Source organism: Schistocerca nitens, chromosome 4, assembly GCF_023898315.1.
Source record: "Schistocerca nitens isolate TAMUIC-IGC-003100 chromosome 4, iqSchNite1.1, whole genome shotgun sequence".
Classification (NCBI taxonomy): domain Eukaryota; kingdom Metazoa; phylum Arthropoda; class Insecta; order Orthoptera; family Acrididae; genus Schistocerca; species Schistocerca nitens.
The window spans coordinates 572079646-572095212 of record NC_064617.1 but is presented as its reverse complement, the minus strand read 5'-3'; the positions used below and the strand labels follow the sequence as shown (position 1 = coordinate 572095212).

Below are 15567 nucleotides of genomic sequence, written 5' to 3'. Positions count from 1 at the left end.
TTGTTAAGAAATGTATGATTTTTTTTATTTTTATCTGTCATTATTAATCTTCCTTGTCCTGCCTGTTGTAAGAAATCCAAACTGGTCATCATTCCAGCATTTACACAACATTCTTTATCTGCACCAACAAACTCGTGGTAAATATGATTTAAAATTGTGTCAACCTGTCTAAAAATATTTTAAACTTAATCTTAGCTTTAGGCATTTAAGAACAATCCATTCATTTTTTGTCTTCCTCTAGTAAAGTATTCTCTATCTGCTTCCTGATTTTCAAGATTCAAATAATCGAATAAACAAAGCGAATTATTTTGATATTCATAAAATTATATGATTTCTTCCCATTTCCCTATAAATGTTACAAATTTCTCATTATTTTTATCTTGCACTTCTTGCCCATTTTAATGGTTCTTGATATTTTGGCTGATTTAAACTTTTAGTGTAAACATACAGATAATTGACTTTATTCAATTTCAACCATCCTAGAGCTAGAGCACAATTGTCAATCATTAACGTAACTTTCCACAAGCACCTGTCCCTGTTATTGAGCACCAAACTGAATTAGGCAAGGGTCTGCTATGCCTACTTTCTGGTTTCTTCTCTAGAAATCTTATTTTTGGTTCCAAATCGGTTTTCATTTATTTGAAAATGTCTTTACTTATGGTCAATGAACGATCTATTTTAATTCAGTGGTAAGTCATTAGGTTTCACAGAAACATTGACAAAGGACAACTATGTGGCAAAGCTCTTTGGTTTTATAACTACAACTAAAGAAAACAAAATGCTGACAAAAATGTAAACTCCTTTATTTCACCATCACTTTTGTTTTGCTTGACTTGACCTCTTTCTGATCAAATGTCCAGGTAAGGACATAATTCAATAATGGAAAAGTAAAGAGTGAGAGAAATGTGGTACTTTATCGACAGAATAAGCTTAGAGGCTTCTTTTGAGATTATAAAAAAATTTAATGGTAGGTAAATTTACTGTAATTTTTACTTGGAGTACACGTGCTGGAGATTCTATTTTTAGATGAGCTAACTATAAAAAAGCTGGAATTGAAATAAAAGATAGTTGTTTAAAAGAATATGAAAGTGTTGTGTGTCTATGGACATTATTTTAGCTATTGTTAAATATGAGCCAAATTATGAGCTATAATTATGAAAAAATATATTGAAAGCCCAAAAATTCTGATATCTTTCCATTAATGCAAACTGTGGAAGTCACTTTATTATATGGTAATTAGAATTTTGAGTTATATAGTATGAATTTATGTGACTTTCGATATGCCACATTTTCTTTTTGTTGTGTTTCAGAGTAATTCTGAAAACAGTCAATTACTTGATTAATCAGTGTATGATCATGCTAAGCTATTGAATATGAATTTGAGAAATGGAAGAAGTGAAGTCTTCCCTCAGGATGTGTGGAGCTTAGAAGCACCTGTGTTTTAAACGAGTTACGCAATTGAAAGGTGGTGTTGAAATAATTCTATAAAATTTCGTAACGAATTATCCCAATTATGTCATAGACAGGACTTGTAGGAAGATTACATTACTGCTCAGAGACTTCTATGAAATTTTGTACAACTTTTATTCTTAATTCCTGCAGATGCCATTGCTTATATAATTATGTATGGTAGAAAGTATCTCACAAGGAATATTAACTGAGTATTGGTAATGGAAAATTGTTTGACTCACTTATTACAGCTTTTTGTCGATGTATTATGGAGCTCAGAGCAGTGCCACAGGATGTAGACTTTGTCTGCTTTAGATCACTGAGTTAACTGGTCAGTCCAGGAAGTGTGTGTAGATGATTTACAGCCATCGTAATGCCTCCTTCATAACAAACTCTGCCTTCCTGTTTTCTCTGCCTTCTTGTGTATCTCTTTCCCGCAGTACCTCCTTTTATATCACCCAGTTGCATTCACTTCATTGATGCACAAGGAAGAGTTTTTAATTCTGTTTATTAGATGTTACCAGTGTAGCAAACCTCAATACAATGTTTTTAAGCATATATTGCCTCCTTCCTATCCGATTTTAATGGTTTGAACTATGGTTTATTGGGTTTATTATCAGTTCTTGACACTGGAATTCATTTGAACAACTTATATGAATTTTGTATACCCTGAATCGAAGTTTTTATCACATATTTTCGAAAAACATACACATCATCACATAACATTTCTTACTAAAATTTTGCTATTTTATGTCATTTGATAACAATTTGATCCATCAACAAATGCAGCATGACTTTTGAAAAGCATTGAATCAGTTTTCACTGCCTTACATTGGTAGCTTAGGATGTAAAGTGAGTGGGATTTTAAGCAATAAATGTTTCCTAAGGGGCATTGTTTGGTAAGAATCCTGCTCCAGTACTGAGCTTTTTTTTTTTGTTAAATTTCTGGGTTGTGTAGCTCAGGATTTCTCCATTTGAGACAGGAATGTTGCAAAGAAAAGTTATGTTCAGAGTAATACATTTTTAACTAAGATTTCATTTTCTTAATAAAAATATTTTTTTAATAAATGGAGGCTTTATGCAAGAAGATTATTAATGTTAGCAGCTCCAATTATTTTCACAACAAGTAATGATCTTCAGGTAGATGTTTTGTATGACATTACTGGCTGTGTATATATGATTACTAAACACATGGTGAAAATTATTATGGAGTTTAATAACGAATTCAAGATTCTTGTACGAAACAGATATTTGTAATCAATAACTAAATGGTATTTTCAATCTTTTGATGAAGGACAGAATAAACTGAGTTATAAAGAAATGAAGGAACCTAAATGTAATAATGAATTTCATGATCTAGAATTTCTGGTTCAAAATTTTTTTCTTCTTAATATTTATAGTCTATTAGGAAAATATGATTTTATAGGGAAAGAGTTATTGTAAGAAACAAATAAAATAACTAATGAATAGAAAATTTAACAAATTGGAAAAGTTCTTTACAAAATCTTAAAAATTGTTGATAGTAGCGAAAATTTTTAGGCTATGTGCTATTTTTTCCTAAAAGCCAGAACAAGTCATGAAATTTAGAGCAAATTTTACGATATTTGAAAAATGAACTAAAAAACTTGAGAACTATGCTACTGAGAAAGAGACAAAAGTAAGATTTAGAGAGAAAATGATCTTGTTTGGTAGAATGACAGAGGAGAAATAGGCCTTGAATAAATTTCAGCCAGTAATACTCAATACACAGTTCAAAACGACTAGAGGAAGAGATATACTTAGAAAAGGCCAGGAGATACCAGATGATTCCACCAGGATTACATTATGCTCCGACTGAGATTTCGAAGCTATATGTTGGGCTCTTATGCATACCCAGCAATAAATATTGACTGAAGAAACAATTTAATAATGGTGAAGACTACGCTTAACTTGAAAAAGCTCATCTAGAAAAACCAATGTTCATAGAATTGGGCCACTGAGGTACTGAAGAATTAAGCATTGCATTTGAAGTTTTCTAAGAATGTAAATACTGTGATATTGAATATAACGTTAAGCAATTCTCATAAAAGGACCGACAATCTTATGTACAAGCAAGATACCGTCAAACACGCATTGGGACAAATCCTTCAATTGATTGACTAAAAGTAAAAACTACAAAAATATTCACAGAAATTCAGAAATAAAGAAATGTCAGTCACTTTGGAATGAAATTTTTTAGAAGGTACATGAAAGCTGAGCAGAAACAGCTGCAGGAAGAATGAGATTGGCTCAAATGGTTCAAATGGCTCTAAGCACTATGGGACTTAACATCTGAGGTCATCAGTCCGCTACAACTTAGAACTACTTGAACCTAACTAACCTAAGAACATCACACATATCCATGCCCGAAGTAGGATTCGAACCTGCGACTGTAGCAGTCGCGCGGTTCCAGACTGAAGCGCCTGGAAGCGCTCGGCCACGCCGGCCGCCAAAAATGAGATTACTAGCATAAATAGTTGTTTGAATGTGTGACTCATATTGTAGAAAACTCAAAATAACTTTCTGTGAAATTAAAAGCAGAGTTAAGAGTGATCTAGGAACTACCCTGTTATCCACAGAGGAGAGGGCACGTAGGTGAAATACACTCCTGGAAATGGAAAAAAGAACACATTGACACCAGTGTGTCAGACCCACCATACTTGCTCCGGACACTGCGAGAGGGCTGTACAAGCAATGATAACACGCACGGCACAGCGGACACACCAGGAACCGCGGTGTTGGCCGTCGAATGGCGCTAGCTGCGCAGCATTTGTGCACCGCCGCCGTCAGTGTCAGCCAGTTTGCCGTGGCATACGGAGCTCCATCGCAGTCTTTAACACTGGTAGCATGCCGCGACAGCGTCGACGTGAACCGTATGTGCAGTTGACGGACTTTGAGCGAGGGCGTATAGTGGGCATGCGGGAGGCCGGGTGGACGTACCGCCGAATTGCTCAACACGTGGGGCGTGAGGTCTCCACAGTACATCGATGTTGTCGCCAGTGGTCGGCGGAAGGTGCACGTGCCCGTCGACCTGGGACCGGACCGCAGCGACGCACGGATGCACGCCAAGACCGTAGGATCCTACGAAGTGCCGTAGGGGACCGCACCGCCACTTCCCAGCAAATTAGGGACACTGTTGCTCCTGGGGTATCGGCGAGGACCATTCGCAACCGTCTCCATGAAGCTGGGCTACGGTCCCGCACACCGTTAGGCCGTCTTCCGCTCACGCCCCAACATCGTGCAGCCCGCCTCCAGTGGTGTCGCGACAGGCGTGAATGGAGGGACGAATGGAGACGTGTCGTCTTCAGCGATGAGAGTCGCTTCTGCCTTGGTGCCAATGATGGTCGTATGCGTGTTTGGCGCCGTGCAGGTAAGCGCCACAATCAGGACTGCATACGACCGAGGCACACAGGGCCAACACCTGGCATCATGGTGTGGGGAGCGATCTCCTACACTGGCCGTACACCACTGGCGATCGTCGAGGGGACACTGAATAGTGCACGGTACATCCAAACCGTCATCGAACCCATCGTTCTACCATTCCTAGACCGGCAAGGGAACTTGCTGTTCCAACAGGACAATGCACGTCCTCATGTATCCCGTGCCACCCAATGTGCTCTAGAAGGTGTAAGTCAACTACCCTGGCCAGCAAGATCTCCGGATCTGTCCCCCATTGAGCATGTTTGGGACTGGATGAAGCGTCGTCTCACGCGGTCTGCACGTCCAGCACGAACGCTGGTCCAACTGAGGCGCCAGGTGGAAATGGCATGGCAAGCCGTTCCACAGGACTACATGCAGCATCTCTACGATCGTCTCCATGGGAGAATAGCAGCCTGCATTGCTGCGAAAGGTGGATATACACTGTACTAGTGCCGACATTGTGCATGCTCTGTTGCCTGTGTCTATGTGCCTGTGGTTCTGTCAGTGTGATCATGTGATGTATCTGACCCCAGGAATGTGTCAATAAAGTTTCCCCTTCCTGGGACAATGAATTCACGTGTTCTTATTTCAATTTCCAGGAGTGTACATACATTAAGTGGCTCTGTGACGCAAGATACTCGAAAATCCTAAGGAAAAAAAGTAACCTATAGGAAAAGCCAGGTAATAAATAATACGTACAGGAAACAGGTGGTAGCAATACTATTGGAAGACCAAGCAGAAAGATCTCGCATTAAAAATGCTGTAAGACAGGGTTGTACTTCTTTGCCTCTAACTTTCAGTCTATACATTTCAGACGCAATGATAGAAGTAAAAGAATGGTTCAACAGTGGGAGTAAAATTTAAGGGAAAAGGATAATGATGATAAAGTCGTTGATGATTTTGATGTTCTCAGTGAAAGTGAAGAAGAATTACAGGATAGTGTTGGAAGATAAGAACAGTTTCATGAGAGCAGAATGTGGAGTGTGAGTGAACCAAAGAAATATGAGGGTAATGAGGAGTAGCAAAAATGAGGGAACCTGGAAGTCGCCAAAGTTAATGAATCCCTCCATTTGGAAGTATAACAATGCTCAATGGATGTAGCAGGAGGGACATGAAATGCAGATTGTCATAGGCAAAGAGGGCATTCCTTGCCAAGAGAAACAGCTAGTATTAAATGTCCGCCTTAATCTGCGAAAGAAATTTCTGTGGACGAACTTTTGAAGAACAGCTTTCTGTTGCATTGTATGATAGTGAGTTGTGGACTGTGGAAAATAGGAAAAGAAGAAAATCGAAGCGTTTGATATGATGTGCTACAGATAAAATACGAAGATGTCCTCCAGAATATCGATGAAGAATGGAACATATGAGAAGACGAACAGGATCACAGGACATGTATTACGACATCAGAGATTAACATTCATGTACTACAGGGAGCTGGAGAGGTTAAAATTTGCAGGGGAAGACAGAGTTCGGAATACATCCAACTAATAACTGAACACATATGTTGGAAGTGGTACTCTTGAGTTGCAGAGGTTTCCATAATAGGGAAATTTGTGATGATCAGCATAGAACTTGTTAAAAGACTGGTGATTAAAGGAATGTGAATTGCTAAAAGATCTTTAAAGCAAATCTATCACCAGAATTATAAAGCACTATTTTTGCGTTTGTATGAATTATAATTATTTATTTCGTGAGGAACATCTATTTATATGCAATATCCCAGAAAGAAATAAAGTGGGAGTATATTTTCAAATTAGGAAAAGGGAAGGCCACAGTGTACATATTTAGGTGCAACTGGAAAGAGCAGTAGGTGATGAAAGTATCTAGTAGGTGAAATAAAGCTAGCAGCACACCCCAATAAAGGCAGACGCTGAAGGAAAACGAAGTTGACATAGCGTTATAGAAACAGACTATGAGAAACTACACTTTCTTACTATTGTGATAACAGTACTCGGATTCGAAACTTTTTAAACACAAGTAATATACTATTACACTTACGTTGGAGTTACTTACGACTGAATAAACATTCATGCACTGAATACATAGACATAGATTTCTGAGAATAATTTAAAAACTTCTGCTGCAGTAATGTCAACCTACTTTGTCGCATTTTTATCTTATTCAATGTAATTGTTAGTTTTCTAACTTCATCTTGAATTTATTTCTGAGTAAAGCGTACAACTGACAATTACATAACTATACAACTCACTATTTTGTCAAGACAACGCAAGACAACTGACTTCAACTACAAAGGACTCCTTTAGTCTTTCAGTCAAGAGTAAAAAATAATTATCTCGGAAGTCCTCATTCCGAAAGAGTTATCAGTTCATCTCTTCCTTGTTTTCGTTATTAAATATCCTATATTTTCCAGTGTATCATCTTCTATATTCTAGTGACCATTGTTATTGTACCTCACAACCAGGCTACTATCCATATTCATATCAACGCCTCAGTATACCTGCTGACCCTGCATTTTACTTCTGAGGGACTTACCATGCTTACGTACCGGTATTTTCCCAGAACTCTTTCAATTCACTCGAGTTTCAACAGTAGGCGTACGCTCCATGTTGTCTGCAGAAAATACTAGAACCCATCTCCTTTCCATTTTATACCCCAAAGACTACATTTTCTAACTGTTCTGTTCTTTCACTCTTCTGATGCAGCGATCCTGCCCCGATGACAACCTATTTTAATTTCCATTCACTCACTCAGTCAGTTGTTGGATATCCTCATTTTCATTAATATTTACTTCTAACGTTGTAACATTAAGTTTCACAGTTGTTCGGTTCTATGTCAATCTTGAGGCGAACACTTTGGTCGTTTAGTGATTCTTAAGTAAATCGGTCATATATGTTCAAACGTGTAAGAAATTTTAACCTTCCCTTTGCGCTGTAAATTTATACCTTAATTACGTTGAAAGAAGTTGTTGGTATACTTTGCATTTCAAGTAAGTAAATTTCATTCTGCCGAATTTCAGAATGTGCTTCACTGTTGCATCCCCAAGTCATATTACGTAAACATCATTTGTATTCCGTGTGATGAATGCAGTGGATTTCTTTTTTTGTATAGCCCCAAGGATTTCATCATGGTAATACCCAGAATGAAAGAGAGAATCAGCTGCTCTGTTTTAAACAAGATGATTCTTGCTAGCTGACGTGATGGGTGGATGAAGTTTCCTGTGTAAATGGGCCCTATATCTAACGTACATTAATAATAATCCTCCAAAATAATATATTAGGAATCCAATGACTTCTCATTGGAACAAGAATTACAATTACTTCAGTTTAACCCGATAAAATGATTCGTAAAAGAGTTGACAGCGTATGGCAATACTTCTGTAATATAAATTTGGCACATAATACAAGGGGGTATGTTGAAGTGATTCTAATAATAAGTCAAGTGAAATAATTGCAGTCGTCAAATTGGACTTCATTGCCACGACGTTAATTGAAAGGACCGATGGTATAGAATGGAATGTGATGTAAGATGAAAGCAGATTTTTCATCCAGCTTAATGCAAGTCTTCAAAGTGAAGCTTGGAGCAATCGAAGTACTATAAAATGGTATTTATGTCCCAACACAGTCTCTAGAATTTGTGGCAGGATCTATCTATAGTAAATTGTAGGTGGACGCTGAAGTGGCTGCAGAAACAGGCACTGTTAGCACCAACCATCCACTCTAATGACGAAGTGCAAATCAGCTTGAAACTTCTCAAGAGCCCCGAAAATCAGCTCTTGTGGCAGCAGGCTGTAAGCCCTCCAAAGACCGACTCCTGAAGATCAAGCAATTTCTGATCAAATGTTCATTAAAGAGAAACCTCAAGCTGCCAAGTGTTGCATACTTATTTCTATGAAGATTTTGTGGGTTTCGGATCTTGCTGGCGATAACCGTTAAAAATGTTCCTTAGACACAGTAGTCCCCTTCCGAAGGGTATTCTACAATTGGTTAATCAGTAACAAGCGTTCTACCATTTAACACAGGTAAAAGTCATAGTACTCTCTCTCCATCACACTGTTACTTGGTTTTTGTGTAGTCCATGATCCAGTGGTGTCTCAAACTTTCAGAGGCCCATAACTACAGTTTCCATTCCATAATCGAGATGTTTACCTGTGGCACCTAGCGCTTTCGGCAGAGAAATTCAGATTTATACTTTTGTGCACAATACTGCACTCTGCTGAAAAGCGTTCCTCCTTTTTTACTCCTGGGTTGTAAAGCAGTCACAGCTGTGGACTTGAGCCACAGGAGATCCTATCTGGATTAGTCTCCCCTACTTCGGACATCGAAGTGAGGCATTTCAAAAAGGCTGCTCGTGTCCTCTGTCTCACTGACCTGCGCCATTCCTGACGCATCATGCCTCGAAACAGCTCCGAGGGTGGCGGCCTAGGTGAGCCCCTGGCAGCCAGGGTGCTTCTGCACCATCCCTAATCTACTTTCAAAGTCCTCTCATTCATATGAGTGTTGCAAATCTGAATAAAAGTGTAAATGAAGAGAAAGGTTACATTAGTCAGTTATCGACAATCATTAATACTGTTATTTATTACATTCCACAGCACTGATGAAATATTCGGATCTAATATATCCCTCCTTGTGATTTTACATACGTTATGAAACCGTTACTGAATGGAATTGAAATGTTCGTGTACCACTCTCCCAGAGAAGCTCTCTTCGACTTCAGTACAACAGTACTTTTGTTTCACCTTTGAATAGTATCGAGTCCAACCAATTTTCTGTGTTATGTAAAGTAACCACAAGATGTCAACATCAAGACTAGGCATCCAATCTAGTAAACTAGAATGAAATTTGAAAGCTGGAAATGTAAGTATGCACATTCAGCAGCTGAATATCACTGGCAACTAAGATTAAGTCGGGAAGGGAATTTTTCACGTAAGAGGTGTGCTCATGGACGTGCTGCTCGACACAGTATTGACAGCTACTGTGATATTTGATGATTCAGCAGAATTCGTGCCTAAGTGTCAGAGGAGCATTAATAATCCATCTGTGACTGTGATTTCACGGCAGGTTTCCAAGACTTGGTCACAGCATTTCATCAGATAGTTTGTACAGTCTGTTTCACTGCAGTCAGTACCAAAGTAGGTCTCGGCGGAGTTCAGTCGTTAGAACACTTGCCTGCGAAAGACATAGATCCCGAATTTGAGAATCGGCCTGGCTAACAATTTTAATATTCCAAGAAGTTTCATATCAGGGCACACTACGCTGTTGGGTCTAAATTTCATTCTGGAAACAACACCCCAGGCTGCAGCTAGGCCATGTCTCCACAATATCCTTTCTTGCAGGAGTGCTAGTCTTTAAAGTTTCAAAGGACAGCTTCTGTGAAATATGGAAGGTAGGACGTGAGGTAGTGCAGGAACTAAAGCTGTGACGACGATTTGTGAGTAGTACTCTGGTAGCTAAGTCAGTAGAGCACTTTTCCGCTAAAACTTCTTGGTCCGGAACGCAGTTTTAATCGGTCAGGACGATTCCTACACTGCACACTCCACCTTAAGGTGAAAATTTCAATAGATATTGAAATAACTAAACTCCAATAGTTACATAACACTATATCAACACTTAAAAAATAATGTTAATTACAAAGTTTTCAACGGCTTAACAGAAAGGATGCTAAAGCTGGTTCCATGGATTTAATTGAACTTCTGCAATATTATATACTTCCGAACTGAATTTAAGTTAAATGATTCCATTCACTTAATGTCGACAACAGTAGCAATGCATATATATGACTAAATATTGTTTGATTAATTTCTGGTCATCATTGCTGCTTCTCTTGGTGCAGAAGAGCGTCAAGCAGAATCATAAATCGCAGATTATTGGGTTAGTGGTGACTGGGACATCATTCGCAGACCAGTGAGCGAAGTTTTTTGGATATTCGGAGCGGTCCATTCATTGCAGATATACATACCACTTGCTCCTCCGAAGTACGAAGAGGACTGTAGTGTGTACAGTGTTCATCTCAGCTAGTTACGTTTAACAGTTGTCCCTGATTACAAATAATAGTACTTCTCTGGCTATCTGTTTCAGATAGGTATTTTTACTAGGATCTCACAGATGTAGTGTATCTTTCTGTTAAACAGTTACGAAACCAGAGCTGTTTTTGTTGCAAGCTCCAGTAGGTGAAAAAAATGGAACCTGTAGTGAAAATCAAGAATGTTTTCCTTCCGGCATTTAACTAAACGTTCCACCACTTCTCTCCACAGTCGGTGTTCCGACTTCGAGTTTTGTTGTACTGCTGTAGCAACTATATGATACCCTCACCACAGAAGACAGCCGCCCGTGCTTCCCGCTAATGCTGTTCAGCATCCAGCATCTCACTGTCAGTGCTAAAGTTGTGTCCTCACAACCAGCCGTTCATTGGAACAAATGTATGCAAGTCTGCAGGAGCCATGTCTGGTCTATAAGATGGGTAATTACTCCATTCCTATCGAAAATGTGGGCTGCATGAAATCAGGCACAAACCCTCAGAAAATGACAGCATGCATCTCACTCTTGGCAGGAGACACTATCGGTAGAGGCATCTTCATTTGCTCACTGTGCTCTCGGAACTGAAATATGCACTGTGATGCAATCTTTGAGCGTACTAGAGATATTGTACAACACCTCAGCACAAAGCTCCATCGGATTTTAGCAGTGTTTTAATTTTGTGGCCGATAAAGCTCGAAATGTAAAAAATGGTTCAAATGGCTCTAAGCACTATGAGACTTAACATCTGAGGTCATTAGTCCCCTATACTTAGAACTACTAAAATCAAACTAACCTAATGTCATCCCACACATCAATGCGCGAGTCAGGATTCGAATATGCGACTGTAGCAGCAGCGCGGTTCCGGACTAAAGCTCCTAGAACCGCTTCGCCACAGGGGCCGGCTCTTGAAATGAACATTGTCAACAATTATGTTCTGTAACTAGGAAGTTACTGTACTTTCAGTTTGTGCAATTATACTATGAAGGTCACCACTACAAACGCCTGACCTTCTTTACCATGTACTCATGTACGGTTCATAAATTTATTATTATGGCTACCTTATCCTGTGCTCAAAAGTTCTCTCTTAGCTTTGAAACGTACTGTAAAGCGATACCGATCACACATTACTGGACAATGTCTTTCGTTTTGATATGATTGTGGAATGGGCAACATATACTGGTGCAACATGTCGCTCTTTAGAGTCCTATAGTTCACAGAGAAGGCTATGCTGTGAAATAATTGTTAAAGAAAATATTGGATACGTTGTGCCCTTTCCTTGTTAATTAGCACTGAAGTTAGCCAATCAGATCGTTGTGTGCCCTTAATTCAAGCGGCCCTCCATGGACAGTCTCACCGACTGTGGTTTTCGTTTCAACAATGATGAAAAGTCAGCCGTCAGCTGTACAACAATACCTTTGTCTGGTTCACTTTATCGGTTTCGACAGTTTAAGCTGTCATCTTGAGAAGTGAAGTTAGCTCAAGTCATTGGTAAGCCGACGTCAAATAAGAAACGGACGGTAGTGTCCGTTGCTATAGAATCAATAAAACAGTGACATCGCTGAAAGTGTATAATATGATATGTGCGATGAGTAGCCAACAGTCCAGTATGAAACCTCACCTTGTATATACTATATGCGGCAAAAGTTTGTTCCCCTAAAGCAAGAGAGCGATATAAAAATTAGCCACCCGACGGTAGTAATTCTCAAACCTGAGCCAGAAACTAAGCCCTCATTACGGTATGAGAACAACTGACACTAACTGTCTTTGTCAGGCCTCTTGAATTTACGCGCGGAAGTGCCTGATTGGCTAATTTCAATGCTAATTAACTCGGAAATGGCCCAAAATGTCGAATTTTTTTCATAGCAATTATTTCTGATCACCAACTACCCTGCAACACCGTAACAAACTCTTCAGACTATTTCAAACCACATTGTATAACCATATACCTCGGTGGAAACATTTTTTACAATTAGCTGAAAGTGTGTAGATGACTTTGGATAACCCTCTATTTAATAGTTTTGTATATATAAGTGTTGACCTGCCTTTGCTGGCTCACTATTTCATTAAACAGTTCTCACGTTGCTTAACAGTGATAAATACGTTAACACAAACCATTTACGGGAAAATAACGGTATTATGTCGTGATTAATGGAGTAATAACTTGAAGCTATGAGGAAAAGAATATCAATTTGTTTTAACTATTTTCTCAAAAAATTTCACTCCGTTCCTAGAAATGTTTCTCATGATACTCCATGGTAGCAAGTACGAAGCAGTTTTGCGGGCGCAACCTGAAACTTGCTCCTTATTTGTGCGGTACTTTGGCTCTTCGTACTTGGAGTAGGAGAAGCTTTGCAAACTAGTCACATTCTTTGGGCTACATGTCTTTGTCCGTAAAAGCAATGTCTAGTTGTGTATGAGTTAAGTTCACTGCCACCAACTGAAACAAATGCCATTTTCGCCGGAGGAGTTTGCGCACAGGACTGAATAAACCCACATAATCTTTCATGACTACACGACTCTAAATCCATGTTATGATTCTGTGTAGTGTTGCCCTATATGTCAGAGAACCCCTTACAATCAACTGCATTTTTGTTGTAGAAGTAATTTTCCTTTTGACTACATTATCGTAGAAATCTTTCTCACTTATAAGGTTGTAACTTACTGGAGCTGTCGGTATTACGTCTTATGAAGTAATAACATATTTTCTTATTAAAATAAGTATTTTGTAGGGTGGAGACAACCATCATTATATTTTCACAACAATTTTTATCTTCAGACGTAATTACAAAATTTTTTTGATATTGTAAACGTTTCATTGTAATTTTCTTGTTTTAGTACCTACATATGTTTCAGAGAATTTCTCCATCTTCAGTGGGTTTCATTTATTATCTGTTGAACAATGTATGAAAAATTTATGCAATAAGATATTTAGCAGCTTCTTGAGATTGTAGTATTTACATTACTTTAAGTATTGACAGACATATTAACATGAAGAATAATATCGTATTACTATGTACTGTTATTGACAGTTCTGTCTGGTATTTGCAGCAGAGCTACAATTTATGGCTTTCAATACATCTGCCACTAATAAGCCTTTATCATTGTTTTGTTGCACAATTTCTCACAAATTTATTTTTGATTTCTAATTTTTTGACGTAACATAATATTCTCGTTTTGTTTCCTCCCTATAATACTATCATCGTTATATTACGCTGCTTTTTAGGCAAGGATTCGCTATTTCATTCTTTGACTAGTATCTTTTAGTTTACAACACTATTTTTCACTAAATGTGTTGACGTTTATACTAATTGTGATTAGGCTTTATGAAATGATGGGTGGGGAGTGGAGCAGACTAAGTATATTTACTTGCTTTTTGCTGATCTCGCATTTTCATGCTACAACACGGGGTATGAGTGGAGCTTCCTGACACATTGTTCGAATGCTTATAAGGTGTTCGCTTGTTCCACCATCTTGTTCAAGGTGGGACATTTACTGTAGGGTTGTCTCTGTATGTTTAATTGTTTGTTTGTGTGTGTGTGTGTCTTGGTTTTCTGATAATTCCTTTAAAGCTTACAACAGGTTTCCATTGCATAGTGCTTTGCCTTCCACGATGGCTTTCTGTAAATGGCAATTCTTTTCTTTGTATAGTGTTCAAGAAATGATAAAAAAACCCACTGATGATCGAAATACTTTTTCGAGTCATGTATGAGCAATGAAACAAGAAAAATTGTATTTGCAGAACCACATATCCTTCCGACATATTAAAAAGCAAATGCGTCCAAGAAAAGAGCTGGAACCAAAAAGTGAATATATATTTAACACCAAAAAGTAATGGTAATCGTATATGGCCTTACGAGCTCTAGCAAAATGATACCACATCTAGAGATAGGTGAATTCCTAAGCAAACTTTGGAGAGCATAATTCAGTGATATCCGTCGGTGTAAAGAAAACATAAATTTTCCATCAGTTGGATTCGAGACGACAGAAATATCTCATGTTTGATACAGAGAGAGACTGAAAGTTGGGTACCTATAACCAGCATATCATTTTTGTATTGTCCTACATAGTGTGATTTAATTGATAGTTTTAAGATTTGTTGTTACAACTAACATTCGTATCAGAAATCTAGAACTGGTCAATACCTGTTTCTTTCTGAATGCCGTGTTGGACTCTTCATCTGTTATATTAATAAATGAATGTTATTATTATGGCCATTACAGCAGACTGGGTATCGTCCCATTCAAATTAACTATAAGATGGGCAGTTCTGCTCGCATAGAAGACGTGTGATATTAACGACTGATGACTGATGGTAGTTAATTGTTTGCTTTATAAGATAAATTTTTGTGGGCTAACAGGAAATACACAGATGATCAGAAACATTATGACCACCTCATTAATAGATTGTTTGTTGTCCTTGTAACGAAATACATCACTGATTCTACGTATCACGGATCCGATAGTTTGTTGGTAGGTTTATGGAGGTACGTGGATTACATGTCTTCGCACAGGTCATGTAATTCGCTTAAATAACGGGCCGCTGACATACGTACGTAGTTCATGACGCCCGATATCAACCCATATAGGTTCCGTAGGATTTACATCATTCGAATTTGGTCGCTGAAACATCAATGTGAGTTCACTGTAATGCTCTGCAAACCACTGTTGCACTGTTCTGGCTCCAAGACACGGGCAATTGTACTACT

At 38.5% G+C, this 15567-nt stretch overlaps 1 protein-coding gene across 1 annotated transcript in view; it reads left to right on the top strand.

Moving 5' to 3' along the window:
- LOC126252441 (beta-alanine transporter) overlaps nt 1–15567 on the top strand; it is a 512871-nt gene that overhangs the window by 344601 nt on the left and 152703 nt on the right. The gene's annotated exons all lie outside the window — the stretch shown is intronic.